At 35.4% G+C, this 25,100-nt stretch overlaps 1 protein-coding gene across 3 annotated transcripts in view; it reads left to right on the forward strand.

Moving 5' to 3' along the window:
* LOC145271224 (NAD(+) hydrolase sarm1-like) overlaps positions 1-25,100 on the forward strand; it is a 266,101-nt gene that overhangs the window by 94,728 nt on the left and 146,273 nt on the right. The window contains exon 2 of one of the 3 annotated variants that reach the window (XM_080126782.1): positions 22,412-22,460. The exons of the other annotated variants lie outside the window; for them this stretch is intronic. The gene's annotated coding sequence lies outside the window, so the exon portion shown is untranslated. The remainder of the gene's footprint in view (positions 1-22,411; positions 22,461-25,100) is intronic. 3 annotated transcript variants of the gene reach the window in all.

Below are 25,100 nucleotides of genomic sequence, written 5' to 3' on the forward strand. Positions count from 1 at the left end.
AACCATATATTCAAACACTACCGTATTTAAACGATATATATACAAAACAAACTTTCACAAGAAATACTCGTCTAGCTGAAAACACTATCAATAATTCCCCCCACTCTTTATCTGTGCCTAAACCTAAACATAGATTCCATGAACAAAGTTTCTTTCTTCGAACTGCACGCTTGTAGAACTGTCTTCCGTTTGCCTGCTTTCCAGCTGACTACATACAATATGGTTGCCTTCAAGTCCAACGTAAATAAGTTCTTGATGAGCCGTTCCGGTTAAGTCAACAAATTTACTGAATTTCCATTATTAACGATTACTATATTGTCTGATTGATTACTGTACACTTTTTAACCCCCCCCTATCCTCGAGTGGCTTCTGGGCCTTGATAAGTGGTGATGACTATGTAAAATATATATATATATATATATATATATATATATATATATATATGAGAATAGTGCCTTTTTGAGCAAATAAATGCTATGTTGAAGGTCACTATTTGACCTCTAAAGAAATATATCCATCTCATGTCATATATGTCGAAGCACTCTAAGACGAGATATAAATGCGTGAAAATAACTATTACCATCTTCCGGTCGGCAGAGGTCAGATGTGTGAAACCCTTTGGCCTAGAGATATAAATTGGAAGCCATCTAATTCATGCTATGACAATCTATAAATGTACCCAATTAAATAAATATTCACGCCTGCTATGGTCTGTTCATTTCATGTCATTCAGTTATTTTGAAACATTTTCAGTTCTTGTTTGGTTTGAAGTTTTTCTTTGAGCTCAGCCAGTTCAGGCTTTTCTTTTTTTTTTTTTTTTTTTTTTCGTAGGCTGACTTTCTGAAAGCATTTCACTATCATAGTCACATTACCAGAATTCTGATGAAGTCAATAACATCACTTTCCACTCTTCAGATACATTTTATACCTGTCTGGCCATAGAAGATGAAACAATGAAAGGATTGGTTATTAGGATTTAACCCTTCTTGCCATCTAATTCATGTTATGACAATCTATAAATGTACCCAATTAAATAAATATTCACGCCTGCTATGGTCTGTTCATTTCGGATTAGGGATGTTTTTTTTGTTTTGTTTTCCTCACGTTCACCCCCCCCAAAAAAAAACAAGGCCCCAGGGGAGAAAACCAAGCAAAAAAACTGATTAAAAAGCTTGCTGCATGTTTGAATATCCTTTATGTTAAAATCTCAAATGTTTAGATGCAAAATTGGCTGAGTAGTTTGCTAGAGATTGCAAAGGTCAAATCTTTAGAACTTTGACCCCTTGGCAGCTAAATTTTCAGCTAAAACCCGATTAAAAAGCTTGCCCTATGTCTGATTACACTTTAACAAAAACAAAGCAAATAAAAAAAAAAAAAAAAAAAAAGAAACCCTAAGCAAAATTCACCCCAAAGCGGCAAAACTAAAGCTGGCTTGCCATAACACTATGCATACAAATGTAGGCAAACTTGGGCCTATTTTATTGGTTTGAAAAGGCATATTGCCACTTATACAGAAGAGGTTACTAATTGGGACCATGCCTAGAAAATATTGAAAAGATTGTGGTTGACATTACATTTAAATTTCTGCATATCAGTACAGTTAGGGTAGCAGGCAGAGAATTCCAAAATTCTAGCTGTTCGACGTTAAAAACTATTAGAATAGAAAGCTACATCTGGGCAGGAGCTGCTAAAAACAGCCTATCCTGCCCTGACAGAGTATAAAATAGACTTTGTGGTTTAGTGGGGGATGCCCTTTTCTCTTTCCTGCAGCCTCTCTCTCACAGAAGAGACGTTGCGAGCCTGTCTTTGTTTTATCGGTATTTTCATGGCAAGAGCTCATCTGAGCTCTAATCTCTAATCCCCCCTTCGCCGGTCTTTCACGAGAAACACCCGTCTAGCTGAAACCACTGTCAATAATTTTCCCCATTCTTTATCTGTGCCTAAATCAAAACGAAGATTCCATGAACAAAGCTTTTTTCTTAGAAGTGCACGCCTGTGGAATTCTGTTCCGTCTGCCTGTTTTCCACCTGACTACAACTTTGATGTCTTCAAGTCCAACATAAACAAATTCCTGATACCCCCTCCCTTTAAGTAAGACACTTTATCAAATCTCCATTACTTACGATTACTACGATATTATCCTATTGATTACTGTACACGCGATAACCCTTATCCCCGAGTGGCTTTCGGGCCTTGATAAGTGGTGACTTCCTTGTAAAAAAAAAACAAAAAAAAACTATAAACTAGTAGTAGTAGAATAAAAGAGGATGCTGTAAATAAATAAATAACATAAATAAAGAAGTTAAAAACTTGAAAATTATAGAAATGGTAAAATAGTTTAGGTCTGAAAGCAGGTTAGTTGTTCATTACCGAGCAACACCGAATGTCCCTTCTGGTTTTTTTTTCTTTTTTTTTTTTTTTTACACGGTGATCACCACTTATCAAGGCCCGGAAGCCACTCAGGGATAAGGGTTATTGCAAGTACATTATGTTAGTGTGGAGATCTGATGAAGTGTCAGGGCGGTTCATTAGAAATTTGTTAACATTGGACTTGAAGACATCCAAGTTGTCGTCCGGTGGGAAGCACCCAGACGGAACAGAGTTCCACAGGCGTGCAGTTCTATGAAAGAAGCTTTGTTCATGGAATCCGCGTTTTCATTTAGGCACAGATATAGAGTGGGGGAAGTTTTTCGCAGTGGATTCAGCTAGACGGGTGTTTTTCGTGAAAGATTGGCGAGGGGGGACCAGAGATTGGAGTTCAGACGAGCACCTGCCATGAAAATAACGATAAAACAAGGATAGGCTCGCAACGTCTCTTCTGTGGGAGAGAGGTTGCAGGGTAGAGAAAAGGGCATCCCCCACTAAGCCACGAAGTCTATTTTGTACTCTGTCAAGGCAGGATAGGCTGTTTTTAGCAGCTCCTGCCCAGATGTGGCAACAGTATTCCATCCCTTTTAATTAAAGCGTGCAGTAGAGATTGCATAAGTCCAACTATGCCGTGACATTTAAAAAGAAAAAATGCAAATACTCATCTAACTGTAATCGCATTGGAATGTGAAATAAGTATAAAAAAAGAAGAAAGTGAAGTGGTTGAACATAGTTGAGGGCGATCCAAAGGCTCCTTTTTCATTTCAGAGAGATATAGGGAATATATAGGGATATTTCTTTCCCATAATTACTCTACTTACTCTTGAAGCGGCATCTAGCACCATCCCCCCAAAAAAATATTTTCACGTATGAAAATATCAGCAGCAATCAAAGGCTAGATGGCAAGCGACTGTATTATTAGCAGCAGGAGCAGCGTTTGAATGCGTATGCAAATTGGCAAGTGTGCTCTTGCTTGTGTCTGAAGAAAAAGGGAAAAAGGACACCACGTAGTCGTGAAGGAAAAAAGTCGACGTTGAAGGAGATGGACGTGCAAAGTGAAGGCGAGAATGGGCTGGCTGTAGCTAGCGTGTGGTCGGAAGAAAGAGAAACATATCAGGTGAGATGGACATGTGGCAGAGAGAAAATTTTAAGCTGACGTTGCGATGGGGAGAAAGAAAAACGGTAATAAACGACTTGCGTTAAAAAAGAAAGAAGAGTCGAATTTATTTACTTTTGTTTATTCCTGCAATATTGCGGAATGACTCTACAGAGGATTGAACCCTAATCTCCTGACCCATTAATGAAGATTTCAACTATTATGTCAAACTAGCCTGGGTGCCAAGCATTACCCGGATGTTTGGAGGTGTGTGTTTAGCAAAAAAAAAAAAAGCCATAGTAGGCAGGCAGGCTCGAACCCGTGACACAAAGGTGGAAAAGAAAGTGAAAGAAAACCTGCTCCATGACGCGACCGGAAGGTCAGGACGCTGAAATTAGTAAAGTCATTCCAACCAATACAAAGACTTTGTGATGCAAAAAAAATGACCCTCCTTGTAGAAACTGGTTGAGGGTGAAGGAATTAATGTTTTTAGCCAATTTCCTGATATTTGTCATCAGAAGGGTTGAGCCGACCGAGAAGTCCGACAAAAAAAGCATTTTGCAGACATACACAAAAAGTGCACACACATGCATATACACACACACACATTTTTGCTTTTATATATATATATATAGACTAGCAGGGGGTACCCGGCGTTGCCCAGGTGTTTTTGGGTGTGTGTGGTTGGGCGGGGGTGGTGGGTGTTCATGAAAACCTAAGAATAAGCCAAGTAAAAAAAAAAACTAACTTAAGGCTAACGCGAAACAGAAAAATGAACATTACGTGAAAAATGGCTTAAATAACCATTCTTCAATATTAAAATTTAAAAAATCAAAAAAAAAAAAGACATCTCACACCACGATTCAAACTCAAAACTTTTAGATAATGAGGCCACGCTCTAAGCAACTGAGCTAAGATGACGTTGATGGAATTGTCGCTTTTTCAAATATTTAAAGTAAATCAGGTTACGACGTCGTATGACGCATGCGTAGAAGCGAATTCGTCCTGAGAGGATGGTTTTTTCTGACCCCACCCCTGTAGAAAACTGCTGATTTCAGGGTGAAGAAATTAACGTTTTTGGCCAATTTTTCGATATTTGTCGGGCGAAGGTTGGAAGTTTAAAATGATACCGATCTGACGAAAATCCGTGACCGTGTGGAAAGTTTTTGCGAGACATACAAACACACACACATAAATACACACAAACACACATTTTCGCTTTTATATATATAGACTAGTGAGGGGTACTTGGCGTTGCCCGGGTGTTTGTAGGTGTGTGGGGAAACTCGTGGGGGTGGGGGGTTAAAAAAAAAGAAGTAAGTATGAGGATCGAACCCGAACCGTTGAGGCAAAGTTGTAAAAGTGTGAAAAAAAAAAAAAAAGTGTGACGTTAACCATTGCCCCACCGCGAGATGCTAACGGAAACACGTTTGAATTTATTTAATTACTTGGATTTAGTTGGTGCCCGTTTTAATGAGTTAATGAGGTCAAGTTTGACTGCGGGATAGTACCTTCATTTACTGCTGAACGCTTTTTTTTCCTCCGAAGATGTTATAGGAAAAAGACTAACCCACATGCTGCGAGTGACAAATGTTGAATATTTATCTTCCCGAAATCAAGCAAATTAAATAGACAGGCGAGCTTCGTTGTTAACTGTGAGATATTACGATTTATATGTGATATAAAAAGTTTTTAAAAGTTGTGAAGCGAGCGACCGCTTCTCTGAAAAAAGCCTTTTGTAGACATACAGAAAAAGCGAACACACATACATACATACATACATTTTCGCTTTTATATATATAGATGAGACAATAATGAAACCTTGTTGAATGTAAAGTCCTTTAATATATTGTGCAATTTTCGTCGGCCGTCTTTTGTTACTCACGTAAATCAAAACGTAGATTCCATGAACAAAGCTTCGTTCTTAGAACTGCACGCCTGTGGAACTCTGTTCCATCTGCCTGCTTCCCACCTGATTACAACTTGGATGTCTTCAAGTCCAACGTTAACAAATTCCTAATGAACCGCCCCCTTAAGTAAACACTTCATCAAATCTCCACACTAACGTACTGTACTTGCAATAACTCTTATCCCTGAGTGGCTTCCGGACCTTGATAAATGGTGACCACCGTGTAAATAAAAAAATAAAAAAACGTGACCAGCTTTTGTTTGGGGCATAAATACCACACGCATACATATATATACAAAAAAAAAAAAAAATGAACCGTGGTATTCATTGTCTATATTTAAAAACACCCCGAACCACACTTAGCTGTTGAAGCGGTATCCAGCACCATGTTTTTTTTTTTTTTAATCTTTGGTGTGACTTTACAAACGAATGAACCCTAATCTCCCAACCCATTAACGAAAATTTTAACTATTATATCAATTCAGACGATAACGTTGTTGATTTCTTGTACAGTTTTCGCCTCCTCTTGTCGCCGGCCATCTTCGGTTACTCACGTGACCAGCTTCTGTTTGGGGCATAATTACCACACACACACGCACACGCACACATTAACCGTGGGATTATTTTTTATTTTTTTTAAACTCATGTTCATCCCTTACAAAGCATATCGCCACTTGGACGTAAAGGGCTACTATTTGGGGCCATGTCTAGAAAAGATTAACAAGATATTTGTTTATGTTACATTTAAACTTCTGCATATCAGTACAGCCAGGGAAGCAGGCAGCAGGAAGGGAATTCCAAATTCATTGTCTATATTTAAAAACACCCCGAACCACACTTAGTCTCATTCTAACTGTTGACGAAACAAAGTAGCACACTAAAAATGTATTTTATGTGAAGAGAAATTTTTGTATATAAAATTCAACTAAATTTAGAAGTACAGAGTGCCTTAAATAAGTTTCCAAACTTTGCTCGTATGAGGACTTTTATTGATAGTACACACATGAAACTCTAGTCTCCTTCGAAGTAATCTCCTCCGGCTGCAATGCACTTGTTGTACCGTACCAACAACTTGTTGGAAAACCCCATGGAAATCCTCTTGTGTGAGCGTGTCAATGACCCTCGTCACAGCCTCTATCATCTCCTCAATTGTCTCATAACGACAGATTTGAAGAATTTCCTTGGGCTTAGGTTTGGTCGGTTGTTTTCGTTTTACGGCATATCAACCCTTTTCGGGTTATTTAATGCCGAATCCAAAGATTTTGAAGAAAAAATTTTTTTAATAGAATATATTTGTTGTTTTCACGTCGGTTTCTATTTAACCCATAGTTGGGACCCTAACAGGTACTACCACTCCGGGTCAGAGTGGACCTGGGAGCAATGGTAATTAAAGGGTGGCTGCACACTCCCCAAAGCCCACAAGCTGGGGCCTCACCACTGGATATAGTTTAAGGTCATATCCAGGACCCCCATTGAGGGATTTTTACCCTCTGCAGGGGGACAGTCGGCGTATTCTAATGCCCCACCGACAGGGCCGTCCTTGAGCTTAGGGAATAAGCAAAGGTCACAGGGAGCAAGGTCTAAATTATACGAAGGGTGTGATGCCCATGTTGGTCAAATAGTGTGCAACAAGGATGGAGTTGTGTACAAATTTTCTTCAGCTTCTTGCGAATAATTGTGTGTACAGTTCCCACACTGACATCAAATTGTTCGCTTATTGTCTCTATGCGATCTTTATTCATGAAATTCTTTATTTGGCCAATCAATTCTGGTGTTCTGAGTTCTTTACTCTTCCCACACCACTCATTATCCCTCACGAACTCCCTGCCTTCCTTGAATCTCTTATGCCACTCAAAAACTGATGCTCGATTTATCCAAGATGGTCCAAAAGCAGTCTAAAGCACTCCATACGTTTCTGTGGCATTTTTTTTCCAAGTTTAAAACAGAATTTTATTGCATATCGTTCTTTTAAAGTGTCCTCACGTCCAGATTGCAATTTTTTTTAAATTTACCAGCCGTGACAATCGGGCTTTAGTAGGGTGTATTCCAATTCCTGCTGTAGCTGTTCATTTGAACGTGAAATCATAAAAATCAGTCATCTCATAAGATGTATAGCAACTACATAGTGAATTTTCAAGAGTCTATGACAAATTTCAAATGCCTGTACGAAAAAAAGTCTGGAAACTTATTGAAGGCACCTTGTAGTTCTTGCGCACGTGATTTCATAGCAATGCGTGTTCCCATCAAGTCATCTGGCGCCACTGCTCCTCTAGAAGTCATGGGAAATATTTAGAGACAATGCCGATCGGAGTGTTTTTGAAAAGCCGTAAAATATCAACGTTAAGGCATAAAAACCCGTTGCAATAGAATTTTGTGATACAATATACCGGGGCGGGACAAGACATTACCATAATTATTATGCTTAATACCAAGATAATTTGCTCTTTTTATAAATTGGAGAGAAGTCAACCCACATTTTCAGTACGTTTATAATAAAAAAAACAAACAACCAAAAAAAAATGCAAACCACTTGATCTAATTATGGTAAAGACAACTACGTAATTTTGTGGTTGATCCGTTAGAATGCTTGCAATGGCGCTGAAAGTAATGCTTTTTTTTTTCTTTTTCTTTCTCTCTCTCTCTTTTTTTTCTTTCTCTCTCTCTCTCTTTTTTCTTTCTCTCTCTCTCTTTTTCTTTTTCTTTCTTTCTCTCTTTTTTTTTCTTTCTCTCTCTCTTTTTTTTTCTTTCTCTCTCTCTCTCTTTTTTTCTTTTTCTTTTCTCTTTTTTTTTCTTTCTCTCTCTCTTTTTTTTTCTTTCTCTCTCTCTTTTTTTTTCTTTCTCTCTCTCTTTTTTTTCTTTCTCTCTCTCTCTCTTTTTTTTCTTTCTCTCTCTTTTTTTTCTTTCTCTCTCTCTTTTTTTTTCTTTCTCTCTCTCTTTTTTTTCTTTCTCTCTCTCTTTTTTTTCTTTCTCTCTCTCTTTTTTTTTCTTTCTCTCTCTCTTTTTTTTTCTTTCTCTCTCTCTTTTTTTTCTTTCTCTCTCTCTTTTTTTTCTTTCTCTCTCTCTTTTTTTTCTTTCTCTCTCTTTTTTTTTTCTTTTTCTTTCTCTCTCTCTTTTTTTTTTCTTGTTCTTTCTCTCTCTCTCTTTTTTTTCTTTTTCTTTCTCTCTCTCTCGTTTTTTTCTTTTTCTTTCTCTCTCTCTCGTTTTTTTCTTTTTCTTTCTCTCTCTCTCGTTTTTTTCTTTTTCTTTCTCTCTCTCTCGTTTTTTTCTGTTTCTTTCTCTCTCTCTCGTTTTTTTCTGTTTCTTTCTCTCTCTCTCGTTTTTTTCTGTTTCTTTCTCTCTCTCTCGTTTTTTTCTGTTTCTTTCTCTCTCTCTTTTTTTTTTATTTTTTCTTAACCAAAAATAAAAACATTTAGGCAGTTTTGGGATAGAAAATGATAGGCAATCGTGAAGAAAGACTACCTTTACTAAGTTTTTTTTTTTTATTTGCTTATACAAAGACAGCAGATCGATTTTCTTTTTTTTTTTTTAAATATGTCCTTTTCAGAAAAAACTATCACTAAATTGTATTCTCCAATCTCTGCCCCCCCCCTCGCCAATCTTTCATGGAAAAAAAACCCGTCTAGCTGAAACTACTGTCGGCAATTTTCCCCACTCTTTATCTGTGTCTAAATCAAAATATAGATTACATGAACAAAGTTTCTTTCTTAAAAGTGCACGCCTGTGGAACTTCCATTTGCCTGTTTCCCACCTGACTACAACTTGGATGTCTTCAAGTCCAACATAAACAAATTCCTGATAAATCGCCCTCTTAAGTAAGACACTTTATCAAATCTCCAAGGATGGAATACTGCTGCCATATCTGGGCAGGAGCTGCTAAAAACAGCCTATCCTGCCTTGACAGAGTACAAAATAGACTTCGTGGCTTAGTGGGAGATGCCCTTTTCTCTACCCTGCAACCTCTCTCCCACAGAAGAGACGTTGCGAGCCTATCCTTGTTTTATCGTTATTTCCATGGCAGGTGCTCGTCTGAACTCCAATCTCTGGTCCCCCCTCGCCAATCTTTCACGAAAATCACCCGTCTAGCTGAATCCACTGAAAAATTTCCCCCACTCTTTATCTGTGCCTAAATCAAAACGCGGATTCCATGAACAAAGCTTCTTTCTTAGAACTGCACGCCTGTGGAACTCTGTTCCGTCTGCCTGCTTCCCACCGGACTACAGCTTGGATGTGTTCAAGTCCAACGTTAACAAATTCCTAATGAACCGCCCCCTTAAGTAAAGACTTCATCAAATCTCCACACTAACTTGCAATAACCCTTATCCCTGAGTGGCTTGATAAGTAGTGATCACTGTAAAAAAAGAAAAAAAAAAAAAAAATCGGAGCTTTTGAGGGTATCAGAATCAGGAAAATTTGAGCCTATTTTCCGATGCCCAAAACGATTCCTTTAATTATGTTTTATTTTGTTTTTATAAAACATCTTCCATTGCTTGTAATAATAATAACATAATAAACATTTATTGATTTAAACTACAAATAAAATATCTAGATCACACCCTCACAAGTTTGTTTTTACCTTTAAGAAAAAAATACATGCACATTTAAGATGTATTTTTACAGTAATTGGAGCAAAATAACTTTATAGTTAAACATTTAGAGATTTAAAAAAATTTTTTTTTACAAGGTGGGCACCACTTATCAAGGCCCGGAAGCCACTCATGGATAAGGGTTATTTTAAGTACAGTACATTAGTGTGGATATTTTAGAGTGTCTACTTAAGGGGGCGGTTCATCAGGAATTTGTTTATGTTGGACTTGAAGACATCCAAGTTGTAGTCAGGAGGGAAGCAGGCAGACGGAACAGAGTTCCACAGGCGTGCAGTTCTAAGAAAGAAGCTTAGTTTGTTTTTACCTTTAATGATTTTACTTCAGAAGTTTTGGTTTCAATTTCGATTATAGCTAATGTAACTCCAGTTTCTTTTTCTTTGTTTTTTTATAAATAATTTTATCAAGAATTTTTCATAAATTTTGTTTTCGATTATAGCTGAAGGAACTCCTACTGATGCACTCAATTCATATGGGTATATTTTTTTATTTTTGAAATCGCAACTTTATAACATATAAAAATCGGTAGAACATTAACGCTATAATAATATATACGAAATCTGCAAGAATTAAAATATTATATTTAAGTGTTTAATGCATCTAAAACCAAACTCCTATCTTTACATCATCAGCGCTCTGATCCCCATCTGGCATCAATTGAAATGGATGGCTCTCATCTAGTAGAAGCCCCATGTTTTGACAAGCTTCTGGGTTTGTCCTTTACTCCTGATCTGAAATGAAACACGTACATCAAGTCTGTTCCCAAGGCTGCTGGAAAGATGGTGGGATCCTTCTACCGCTCCAGAAGATATCTCACAAAACAGAAAAACGTACGTTACCCCCCCCCCCCAAAAAAAACATGTGAAAAATGGCTTAAATAAGCCTGTTTCAATATTAAAATTTAAAAAATCGGTGGGTACCCGGGTGTTTTTGGGTGTGTGTGGTCGGTCGGGGGTGTTAACGAAAACCTAAGAATAAGCGAAGTAAAAAAAACGAACGTTATGTGAAAAATGTCTTAAATAAAACTGGTTCAATATTTAAATTTAAAAAATAAAAAGGCATCTCACACCACGATTCCAACCCGAAACGTTTAGATAATGAACCAACGCGCTAACCAACTGAGCTAACACCACGTACATGAAATTTAGTCAGTTCTTCAACTATTTAAACTAAATCAGATCATGACGTTATCTGATGCATGCGTAGAACCGGTCGTCGTCATGAGAGGATGGTTTTTGTTGCCCCCCCCCCCCTGTAGAAAATTGTCGCTTTCGGGGTGAAAAAATTAACGTTTTTGGCCAATTTTTCGATATTTTTCGGGCGAAGGATGCAGCTTAAATATGATACTGAGTTTGTGAATTTTTGTGAAAGTTTTTACCGGACACACAAACACCCACATACATACATACATACACATTTTCGCTTTTATATATATAGAAGACTAGCAGGTGTGCCTGGCGTTGTCCAACTGTTATGTCATTCCAGTTCTTGTAATAAATGATTTTGCCAAGAATTCTTCATAAGTTTCGGTTTCGTTATATATTCTTTTTTTTCGATTCAAGCTGATGCACCCAAATCATATGGATATATCAAGGATGAGAGTTCAATAGAAACGTTGCTTTAATTTGAATAAAATAAAATACGCATCAAGTGCGCTTGAAAGCCAAATCACAATGTAATATTATGAAAATAAACAAATATTTTACTTGTTTGAAATTTATAACATAAATATTTCAGAGGTATACTCCATCTTCAGTGCGTTGTTTCTTTTTTTCCTTTTCTTCTTCCTTGCCATGTTGGTACGTTTGAGAAAGAAGTCTGTTTGTAAAGAGCCGCGCATTGTTTCTAGCGGTTGTATTTTGAAATGTTTGAACTGTGCGTATGTAACGCGAGAATAACGTCAATATATACTCCATCTTCAGTGTGTTTTGTTTTTTTTCTCTTTCCTTTTCTCCTTCCTGGCCGTGTTGTAAATGTGGAGAGAGAAGTCTGTTTGTATAGAGCCGCGCATTGTATCTGGCGGTTGTATTTTGAAATGTTTGAACTGTGCGTAGGTAACGCGAGAATAACGTCAAGAACGAGAGTTCATATAGAAACGTTGTTTTAATTTGAATAAAATAAAATAAGCATCAAGTGCGCTTGAAAGCCAAATCACAACGTAATATTACGCTTGAAAGCCAAATCACAACGTAATATTACGCTTGAAAGCCAAATCACAACGTAATATTATGCTTGAAACCAAATCACAACGTAATATTACGCTTGAAAGCCAAATCACAGCGTAATATTACGCTTGAAAGCCAAATCACAGCGTAATATTACGCTTGAAAGCCAAATCACAACGTAATATTATGCTTGAAACCAAATCACAACGTAATATTACGCTTGAAAGCCAAATCACAGCGTAATATTACGCTTGAAAGCCAAATCACAGCGTAATATTACGCTTGAAAGCCAAATCACAACGTAATATTATGCTTGAAACCAAATCACAACGTAATATTACGCTTGAAAGCCAAATCACAACGTAATATTACGCTTGAAAGCCAAATCACGACGTAATATTACGCTTGAAAGCCAAATCACAGCGTAATATTACGCTTGAAAGCCAAATCACAATGTAATATTACGCTTGAAAGCCAAATCACAACGTAATATTACGTTGGGATTTGGTTTCAAGCACACTTGATGCGTATTTTATTTTATTCATATGGATATGTATTTTTTTAAATTTTTTGAAATCACAACTTTATAATATATAAAAATCGATAGAAAATTGACATATATATATATATATGCAAAATCTGCAAGTATTAAAAGATCATATTTGAATATATTTTACATCGTCAACGTCTGGCATACTTTACGACCAGGCTATGCCAGGCGTCCCTGCTAGCTTAAATAAATACTTTTTCAGTTTTAACAAAAGAGCTACAATAATATCAGGGCGTCTCCATTGATGCCAAACATCCACAGAATGCCAACATCAATATATTACATGTGAAAGAGTCTGCTGTGGAATTTCCACAGGTCCCGCTAGTCATTTATAATGTGTGCATATATATATATATATATATATATATATATATATATTGACGTATCGAGAACTTTTTCAAAACAGGTGCTCAAGTGAAAACAAACGGCGAAACTATAGTAAGGAACAGTCTCGGTGGGGGCACAGGCCTATAATAATACATTCTTCTGAAAAGAGCACTTTTAAAACGGGAGTAAAAAGTGCTGGAGCATGCCTAGCACCCCCCCACACTCTTCACGTCCCTCTATAATTGATGTATATGTGTCTGTATCTTTATATATATAGATATACTAGCATGGGCGCCCGGCGTTGCCCGGGTATTTGGAGATGTATGCTGAGCAAAAAAAAAAAAGAAAAAGTGATCAATTTTTTAAACTTTGACTCCTATTATGACCCCTTAAAATTTATTGTATTGGACTCAAATTAAGGTATTAAGTTAGATCCATGTCCAATGAACCTATATCTAAAATTTCAAGTGTTTAGACCGAAAAATGTCAGAGGATTTTGGTAGCGTTCTCAAAGGTCAAATCGTTGAACTTTGACCCCTTAAGAGCGAAATTACTGGCCAAAAACCGATCACATCGATTTTCCCAAATCTCAGTACCCTGTATATCAAATTTCGAGTCTGTAGACTTAAAATTGACAGAGTTATTGTGTAGGGAAATGTACACGCACAGACACACAGATAGACAGACACTTCCACTTTTATAGATAGATAGATCTATATATAAAAGTGAAATTGTCTGTGTGTCTACATTTTCCTACACAATAACTCTGTCAATGTACAGTCTACAGACTAGAAATTTGATATACAGAGTATTGAGATTTGGGAAAATCTTTTTAATAGGTTTTTGGCCAGAAATTTGGCTGTCAAGGGGTCAAAGTTCAACGATTTGACCTTTGAGAACTCTACCAAACTCCTCCGCCAATTTTGTGTCTAAACACTTGAAATTTTAGATATAGATTCCTTAAACATGGTTCTAACTTAATAACTTGATTTGAGCCCAAAACAATAAAATTTAAGGGCTCATAATAGGAGTCAAAGTTTAAAAAAATGTTACTTCTGCAGTCTCTACCAAATTATTCAGACAATTTCTGGTCTAGACATTTGAAATTTTACGTAAAGGGTATTCAGAGATAGGGCAAGCTTTTTAATCGGTTTGGGTCGAAAATTTGAGCTACCAATATATAAATGTATGTATGTTTGCATGTCTGCCTAAAACTTCCGACAGAGGCGACGAATTTTCACAAGATCAGTTTCGTTTTGAAGTTTGACCGTTCATACGACAAATGTCTAAAAATTGGCTAAAAACATTGATTTCTTCACCTTCAACTAGGCACTTTTCTATAGGGGGGGGGTCGCTTTTTTCGCCGATATTTTCGAAAGTCATCCTCTCCTTTCGATTGTCTAGCCTTAATTAAAACCTACGTCGCTTCTGGTTTGGCGGTGGTCGTAACAGCAAAGACGTCAGGTTTTTTTTCCCGTTCTTTTCCTCCCTTGCGGTACAGGTTTGAACCTGCCTTCCTCCTACCACTTTTTATTTTTTTGCTCGACATACACCTCCAAGCACGCAGGGAACCCATGCTAGTATCAAGCACTCGGGCAACGCCGGGCACCCATGCTTGTATATATATATATATATATATAAGTTAAAATGTCTGCGTGTGTGTGTGTACATTTCCCTAACAAATAACTCTGTCAAAAGACTCGAGATTTGACATAAGGGGTATTGGGAGTTGGAAAAATCTTTTTAATCGGTTTTTGGCCAGAAATTTGGCTGCCAATTTTGGATCTAAACACTTGAAATTTTAGATGTAGGTTACTTAGACATGGATCAAACTTTATAATTTGATTTGAGCCCAAAACAATAAATGTTGGGTGTAGGTTAAAAAGATTGACCTCTGCGGTCTCTACCAAATTACTCAGCCAATTTTTGGTCGAAACATTTGAAATTTTACATAAAGTGTATTCAGACATAGGGCAAGCTTTTTAATCGGTTTTTGGCCGAGAATTTCGCTGCCAAGGGGGTCAAAGTTCAAAAGATTTGACCTTTGTGGTCTCTAGCAAACTATTCAGCCAATTTTGGGTCTAAACATTTGAAATTTTACATAAAGGGTATTCAGACATGCAGCAAGCTTTGGGGCGAAAATTTGGCTGGCAAGGGGTCAAAGTTGAAAAAGTTGACTTTTGCAGACTCTACCAAACTCTTCTGCCAATTTTGGGTCTAAACACTTGAAATTTTACATAAAGGGTATTCAGATATGCAGCAAGCTTTTTAATCGGTTTTTGGGCAAAATTTTGGCTGCCAAGAGGTCAAAGTTGAAAGAGTTGACCTTTGCAAACTTTACCAATCTCCTCCGCCAATTTTTGGTCTAAACTTGAAATTTTAGATGTAGGTTACCTGAACATGAATCAAACTTTTTAATATATATATATATATATATATATATATATATATATATTATTTTTAAACCCCCGAAACAGTGTTTCATGATAAACAACTGATGATCCCTTAAAAAGTAAATTATTAATGGTGAATATAGTGAATTCGAGAGAGCAAGTTGATGCAGTGATTTTTTTTTTTTTTACATAGGCATCACCACATTATCAAGGCCCAGAGGCCACTCAAGGATAAGGGTTAAATAGTGTACAGTAGAAATTGGACAATATAGTAATCATTAGTAATGAAAATTTGTTAAATTTGATAACTTATATGGAACGGCTCATCAAGAACTTATTTACGTTAGACTTGAACACATCCATATTGTAGTCAGCTGGAAAGCAGGAAAACGGAAGACAATTCCACAGGCGTGCAGTTCTAAGAAAGAAGCTTTGTTCATGGAATCTACGTTTAGGTTTAGGCACAGATAAAGAGTGGGGGGAATTATTGATAGTGTTTACAGCTAGACGAGTGTTTCTTGTGAAAGTTTGGCGAGGGGGGACCATAGATTGAAGCTCAGTCGAACACTTTCCATGAAAATAACGATACAACAGAGACAAACTCGCAACATCTCTTCTGTGAGATAGAGGTTGCAAGGAAGAGAAAAGGACATCTCCTACGAGGCTACGGAGTCTATTTTGAACTCTATCAAGGCAGGACAAGTCCTTTCTAGCAGCTCCTGCCCAGATGTGGCAACAGTATTCCATCCTTGGACGTACCTGGCTCTTATATAGATAGAGAATAGCATCAGCAGTGAGATATCTACTGGATCGATAGAAAGATCCCACCATTTTTCCAGCGGCCTTGGCAACAGATTTGATGTACGTGTTCCATTTAAGATCAGGAGTAATGGTCAAGGATGACTTACTGACTAAATGGTTTTCTAACGAATCATAAAAAATAATTTTTTTTGTATAGTTTTAAAGGTTAAAAATTTCCAAGACTATATATATATATATATATATATATATATATATGCATGCACATAAAGTATTGAACGATACATAGGGCCCGAGCAAAGCCAGACTGAACTGCTTGTGATCATTATTTTCCATTTTTTTTATTTGCTACTCCTTCCTCTTAATTTTCCATCAAACAATCCTGAGTCATCGTGCTCCTGCTGCGTGTGTGTGCGTGTGTGTTCGTTTTAGTTTACTAGGAGAACCCCAAACCTTCCTTCATTCTGAGAGCCCCTAAACCATCCTTTATTCATACCAACCACAACACCCTCCTTCCCACTCCCCGGTCTCTTCCACATACTTACGCATACTCCTTGGCATTCCATCAGAGTATAAAACCATCTGTCTTGTCATTTTCCCCTCCCTACCCCCTGACCTTCAAAAACCCTAGACATTCATCACCCTCATATCCCAGATGTATACAGTATCACTCACAAACAGTTACATTTTTTCTCAACCTCTTCATCTTTTTTTTTCTTTGCCGTTATTTCCATGGCAAGTGCTGTCTGAGCTCCAATCTGCTTGTGCGGGGATAATGGCCTGAAAGTTTAAAATGCAAAAGTCAAGTATCATGGCGCAATTGTGCTTTAAACAGAAACATTCATTCCGAACGCGCCCCTGTCATATTAAAGAACCTACTGCTGATTTTATATCGAGTATAGGGCCGAGACTATTTGTATTCTCATTTAATTATTAACTAATATTAATTTTATTGATGTTATTATTATTATTAATTTATTTATTTATTTATCTATGTTCGTCCCATCTTTAATGAGGGAGAGACGGAATTTACTCACCATTAAAAAAGCCGACATTGTCTCTAATTCTGCCCTCTTCAGTAGTTTTATTATTATTATTATTATTATTATTATTATTATTATTCATAACTAATAATTACATTATTTTTACCGTTTAACGATTTCATTTCTATTCCATTATACATATTGAAATCAATTGCGTCTCATTTTTGCCGTTTGAATTAAACGCTTTTACTTTGCAACATTAAAAAAAAATATTAAAAACACAATCTTCTTCCACAAACGACTAAAATAATTCACATGAAATTTTTCGAACATGATTGCTAGGAATGAACGCTGTCCACGCTACAAATCTCCAATTCTTTCAACGTTTTTTTTTTTTTTTTCTTTTTCATTTCGATACTTTTTTGTGACTAAGAGCGCTTGAAATAGAAAAGATAACAATAAAAATATTAAATACAAAAAGTAACATCGTTTTTCATGCTTCACAAAGCCTTATAACCTTCATATATATATATATATATATATATATATATATATATATATATATATATATATATACATATACATATATATATATATATTCAAGTCTGTTGCCAGGGTCGCTGAAAAAATAGTAGGATCCTTCTACCGCTCTAGAAGATATCTCACTGCTGATGCAATTCTCTATCTGTATAAAAGCCAAGTACGTCCAAGGATGGAGTACTGCTGCCACATCTGGGTAGAAGCTGCTAAAAACCGCCTATCCTGCCTTGACAGAGTACAAAATAGACTTCGTGGCTTAGTGGGGGATGCCCTTTTCTCTTCCTTGCAACCTCTCTCCCACAGAAGAGACGTTGCGAGCCTGTCTTTGTTTTATCGTTATTTCCATGGCAAGTGCTCGTCTGAGCTCCAATCTCTGGTCCCCCCTCGCCAATCTTTCACGAAAAACACTCGTCTAACTGAAACCACTGTCAATAATTCCCCCCCTCTTTATCTGTGCCTAAATCCAAACGTAGATTCCATGAACAAAGCTTCTTTCTTAGAACTGCACGCCTGTGGAACTCTGTTCCGTTTGCCTGTTTCCCACCTGACTACAACTTGGATGTCTTCAAGTCCAACATAAACAAATTCCTGATAACCCGCCACCTTAAGTAAGACACTTTATCAGATCTCCATTACTAACGATTACTACGATATTGTCCCATTGATTACCGTACATGCAATAACCCTTATCCCCGAGTAGCTTCCGGGCCTTGATAAGTGGTGGCTACCATGTAAAATATATATATATGTTGGGCCATTTGGCTTGTGTGGTAATAAAACTTCTCAAATGTGCTTGTGATGTTAGGCTGTATAAGGTGTTTACTTTGGTCAAAATCGCCATTTGTCAGTCAAATCGAATGATTGCTTACTCTGGTTGGGGACCCATCGTAGTGCACCAGAAGAAAGCTTACATGCATCAATCACCAATATATTGTACAGAAGCTACTGCTGATTTTATAAAAATGTGTGTCTATATATCTTAATGTATGTGTGCGTGTCTGTATGTATCTTAATTGATGTGTGCGCGTGTGTATATATCTTAATTGATGTGTGCGCGTGTGTATATATCTTAATTGATGTGTGTGCGTGTGTATATATTTTAATTGATGTGTGTGCGTGTGTATATATTTTAATTGATGTGTGTGCGTATGTATATATCTTAATTGATGTGTGTGCGTGTGTATATATCTTAATTGATGTGTGTGCGTGTGTATATATCTTAATTGATGTGTGTGCGTGTGTATATATCTTAATTGATGTGTGCGCGTGTGTATATATCTTAATTGATGTGTGCGCGTGTGTATATATCTTAATTGATGTGTGCGCGTGTGTATATATCTTAATTGATGTGTGTGCGTGTGTATATATCTTAATTGATGTGAGTGCGTGTGTATATATCTTAATTGATGTGTGTGCGTGTGTATATATCTTAATTGATGTGTGTGCGTGTGTATATATCTTAATTGATGTGAGTGCGTGTGTATATATCTTAATTGATGTGTGTGCGTGTGTATATATCTTAATTGATGTGTGTGCGTGTGTATATATCTTAATTGATGTGTGTGCGTGTGTATATATCTTAATTGATGTGTGTGCGTGTGTATATATCTTAATTGATGTGTGCGCGTGTGTATATATCTTAATTGATGTGTGCGCGTGTGTATATATCTTAATTGATGTGTGTGCGTGTGTATATATCTTAATTGATGTGTGTGCGTGTGTATATATCTTAATTGATGTGAGTGCGTGTCTGTATATATCTTAATTGATGTGTGTGCGTGTCTGTATATATCTTAATTGATGTGTGTGCGTGTCTGTATATATCTTAATTTGTGTGTGTCTATATATCTTAATTGATGCGCACGCATGTGTGTGTCTATATATCTTAATTGATATATGCGTGTCTATATATCTTAACTGAATTAAAGAATCTCTTTTTTTTCTCTGTAAGACTAGAAAGACATTTAAAGAACTAATCATCGTTAATTATAATGTTGAACGGAAGTTGTTAAACGCAAGGTAAAAAAAAAATGTCATTTAATTCAAAAAACATTCCAACTAAACAAGTTTAGAGGCCGGAAGAAAATTAGTCTTAAACAATGCTGAAGTCGTCGTGTTAGAATTTCTTTTTTTTTTTTTTTTTTTTTTGTGTGTTTTGTTTTATTTTGTGTGTAATATATATATATATATATATATATATATATATATATATATATATATATATATATATGTGGTAAACAGAGCAATAGCATAAATATATAACACGGAAATTACATACGAAATTATGTAATTTCCGTGTTATATATATTATAGTCTGATTTTATTTATTTATTTTTGTGGTCTGATTTTATTATTTTTTGTGGTTTGATTTTATTTTATTCACGGTCAAATTCGTAGCCTCGTAGGAGATGTCCTTTTCTCCTCCTTGCAACCTCTATCTCACAGAAGAGATGTTGCGAGTTTGTCTCTGATGTATCGTTATTTTCATGAAAAGTGTTCAACTGAGCTTCAATCTATGGTCCCCCCTCGCCAAACTTTCACAAGAAACACTCGTCTAGCTGTAAACACTATCAATAATTCCCCCCACTCTTTATCTGTGCCTAAACCTAAACGTAGATTCCATGAACAAAGCTTCTTTCTTAGAACTGCACGCCTGTGGAATTGTCTTCCGCTTTCCGGCTGACTACAATATGGTTGTGTTCAAGTCTAAAGTAAATAAGTTCTTGATGAGCCGTTCCATATAAGTTATCAAATTTACCAAATTTTCATTACTAATGATTACTATGTTGTCCAATTTCTATTGTACACTCTTTAACCCTTATCCTTGAGTGGCCTCTGGGCCTTGATAATGTGGTGATGCCTATGTAAAAAAAAAAAAAGTGTCTAAAGGGTGAATCGTTGTTTTTTGTAGAATGCAGACCTGTTCTTATTATTAAATTGATGTTAAACAACCTTCGATGTTAATACATATAAAGACGCAGGAGAAAATCCCATTTTCATATATGTATGTATATATATATATATATATATATATATATATATATATACTTACGTATCAGGCAAAAATAATTATTCTCACTAAAATTGTAAACATCTCTATGATGATAAAAATATTGTTGGAAAGAAATCAAGTTCAATTTTAATGTTAACAACATTGAACGACGTTAAATAATAGAAAATGGCTAGTTAGCAACATTTTACAATAAATTTTCCAATTATCTACACCTGTATAATAAAATGTCATAGCATTGTTTTGCACATGAGTTCGAATGTTACTAGTTTTTTTTTTTTTCCTTTTTGTAAATTTTCTTCAAAGTTCCCCAAATATAATAATATATTTATCTAACTTAAATTACTTGTCGTCCATTGTGATTTTGCTTTGCATGTTATAGCAAGGAACATCCTGCCACCACGTGGAGAGCCCATTCATTCTTTTATACAGCAGAGACACACCGACAAACTAACTGAGAATCCATCTACTCTTCTATATAACATATAAATGCCTTCAAAACAATTGAGAGCCCATCTGATCTTTTGTAAAGTTGTTACGTGAGGCACTAGACGCTGATAAGCTTTCACTTTGAACTGCTTAGTTGTGGACTTTGAGTTTTTATAAAGCTCGGCAATCTGTGAAGGTTGCCAAGAATTTTATGACTGTCTGAGTACGACCTCTGTCATGGCCTAAAGAAAGAAGCCAGGGCTTGGACAGGGTCATACGGTTCTTTTTTTTTTTTTTTTTTTTTTACACAGTGATCACCACTTATCAAGGCCCGGAAGCCACTCGGGGATAAGGGTTATTGCAAGTACATTACGTTAGTGTGGAGATTTGATGGAGTGTTTACTTAAGGGGGCGGTTCATTAGGAATTTGTTAACATTAGACTTGAAGACATCCAAACGGAACAGAGTTCCACAGGCATGCAGTTCTAAGAAAGAAGCTTTGTTCATGGAATCCGCGTTTTGATTTAGGCACAGATATAGAGTGGGGGAAATTTTTCACAGTGGATTCAGCTAGACGGGTGTTTTTCATGAAAGATTGGCGAGGGGGGACCAGGGATTGGAGTTCAGACGAGCACCTGCCATGAAAATAACGATAAAACAAGGATAGGCTCGCAACGTCTCTTCTGTGGGAGAGGGGTTGCAGGGTAGAGAAAAGGGCATCCCCCACTAAGCCACGAAGTCTATTTTGTACTCTGTCAAGGCATGATAGGCTGTTTTTAGCAGCTCCTTCCCAGATATGGCAACAGTATTCCATCCTTGGACGTACTTGGCTTTTATATAGATAGAGAATTGCATCAGTAGTGAGATATCTTCTGGAGCGGTAGAAGGATCCCACCATCTTTCCAGCGACCTTGGCAACAGACTTGATGTACGTGTTCCATTTCAGATCAGGAACTGTGAATATGTCTAATAATAAATATTATTGAAAAATGTCTGCATTTTAACGATTTACCTAGACGGGTAAAGTATTTTCAAAAAGGTTTCACATTAAATTTTATTGTTGTTAATAACATTGAACAACGTCCAAGAAAAGAAATTGACCAGCTAGAATTCAATATTGATTTATGAGACAAAAGCTGTTATAAACTAGTTTCACTTTGTTATATATTGTATAATAAAATGTTATTTTTTGTTATTCTTTGTAAATATGTTTAATAAAAATTTTTATTCTTGGTTATTCTTTGTAAATATGTTTAATAAAAATTTTTATTCTTATTTTCAGGTAAGTGTTCATCTTTGAAACAAAAACAAAATCTCAAAGTCTTCTCCAGGTAAGAAAAGTAATTACTTTCAAAAATGTGTACACTTTCGAAGTGAATTCGCTATGAATATTTAACTACATCGCTTAGAGAATGCACACCTCTGCCAATGTACAAAAATATCCTGTATTTGACCAGTTCTTTTGTAAACAAGTATAAACCGACATATGTTATTATAATAATGATTGTGTGTCTGTGTCAGAAACTGTATTAATATACACGTCAAAATTGTTTTTTTTATATAATTTTTTTTTTATATATATATTTGTGAATTTGAAATATTTCAATCTGTTGTAATGTCTTTTTAAAAAAAAAAATTTTTTTTATTTGCAACCAAATATCAATCAAACCGTTCAAAAGTTAAACATAAATATTAAATGGAAATATTTCCTTTCAACTTTTGTCCAATATTTTGGGTAACAACTGCCAAACCTGCGTCCCCCCCCCCAAATCTTTCTCTCTTTTACTTTTTCTCCTTTTGCAAGCCCACGCATATGTTATTATAATAATGATTGTGTGTCTGTGATAGAAACTGCGTTACTATACATGTCGCACTTGTTTTTCATATATTTTTTTTCATTTTTTTTTTTTTTGTTTTTGAATCTGAATTATAGTCATTACATTTTAATTAATGTTTTTGTTTTGCAATCAAATATTAACGATCCGTATATATATATATATATATATATATATATATATATATATATATATATATACCTTATTAGTATTATTTTAACCAAAATTTTAATTCATTAAAATTTGGTAATGTTCATATACCAATAAATTATTATTTAAGCTTCATTACTATCGGTTTTCATAATCGAACATGCATATATATATGTATATATATGTATGTATGTATATATATATATGTATGTATGTATATATATATGTATGTATGTATATATATATGTATGTATGTATATATATACATATGTATGTATGTATGTATATATGTATGTATGTATATATATACATATGTATGTATGTATGTATATATATACATATGTATGTATATATATGTATGTATATATATATGTATGTATATATATATGTATATATATATATATATATGTATATATATATATGTATATATATATATGTATATATATATATATATATGTATATATATATATGTATATATATATATGTATATATGTATATATATATGTATATGTATATATATATATGTATATATATATGTATATGTATGTATATATATATATGTATATATGTATATATGTATATATATATATATATATGTATATATGTATATATATATATATATATATATGTATATATGTATATATATATATATATATATATATATATATATATATATATATATATATATATATATATATATATATATATATAAACAAATGATTAATAAAACATGTTAAAAGACATCTTGAAAAAGAGTTAAAAACGTATTTAATTTTAAAAAGAAAGCACAAGATAAGTGGATAGTCCTTAATCCGCAGAGTTTCGAAGAAATACTCTCCTCCTCATCAGAGGGCAGGAATTAGCAAAATGCGGGATCGGATTTTGCATGAAAAAGTATTTAATGAAACTACAAGTAATTCACAGATCTTACTTTGTTAAAAAAAAAGGGTGAGGTAAGGGAAATAGGAGGAACTTACCCATTGGATTGGAAATTTTTAATTCGACTGTTTTGGGTTTTACCATTCTTTGATTTTTCACCCTTCATCGGACTATCCATTCATGTGAAATCTTTTTATCATTTTTCTTTTACCTCCTGTTCCCCTTACCAAAAAAACGCGACTGTTTTTGCAGAACTGATTGAATGTTTAAACGATAGAAGTCTGTCTCTGATTATAAGAGACGCATTGGATGATGGGAGGAAAGCATTGAACATATTACGAGAACATTATTAATCAAAAGGGAAACCGAAAATAATATCCCTATATACAGAATTAATCTCTTTGAAACGTAACGAGGATGAAACGATTACCGAATCTATACAGAATTAATTATTAATTAGGTGACTATGGAGATATGCTTTTACGTCATTGGGAAGTGCTCCATACTGTTAGAAGTGCCATTCTTTGTTCCTTGGGAACGTGACATAGCATATTCATGTAGCAAGTTGAGATAATTTTAAGAGTGTATACATTTTATTGGGACACTCTTTATATATATACTAGCGGGGGTACCCGGCGTTGCCCGAGTGTTTGTTTCCGGGACGGGGGGGGGGGGAGTTTTAAAAAATGTTATGGTAGGTAAGTAGGAAGGATCAAACCCGGAGTCATGAGTAAAAGTAGGAAAATAAAGTGTGAAAAAAAACAAAAAAAAACATCTGCAACGTTAACAGTTCGGCCACCAAGAAAAGGCCATTCCAGTTGTTTAGGAAAAAAAAAAAAACGACTACGGTAGGTCGGCGCGAACGTGAAAATATAATGTGAATTGTCCAGCACGCTAACCACTACGCCACAGAGCACTGCAGCTTAGTTTAGTGATTTTAAATAACTTCACATGAAAGAACTACGAAGCCAAACCGGTGTTCTCTTAACTGTTCCTTGTGAACGATCCCCAAACGGTGTTAAGTGGTGGCAGGGGGAGGAGGAATTTATTAGAGAGAAAATATTTTACCACTTCCATTGATCTTAACCGATTTTGGCCGTGACTTCT

The sequence above is a fragment of the Euprymna scolopes genome, chromosome 46 (genome assembly GCF_053919585.1).
Source record: "Euprymna scolopes isolate OS-2025 chromosome 46, ASM5391958v1, whole genome shotgun sequence".
NCBI lineage: Eukaryota > Metazoa > Mollusca > Cephalopoda > Sepiida > Sepiolidae > Euprymna > Euprymna scolopes.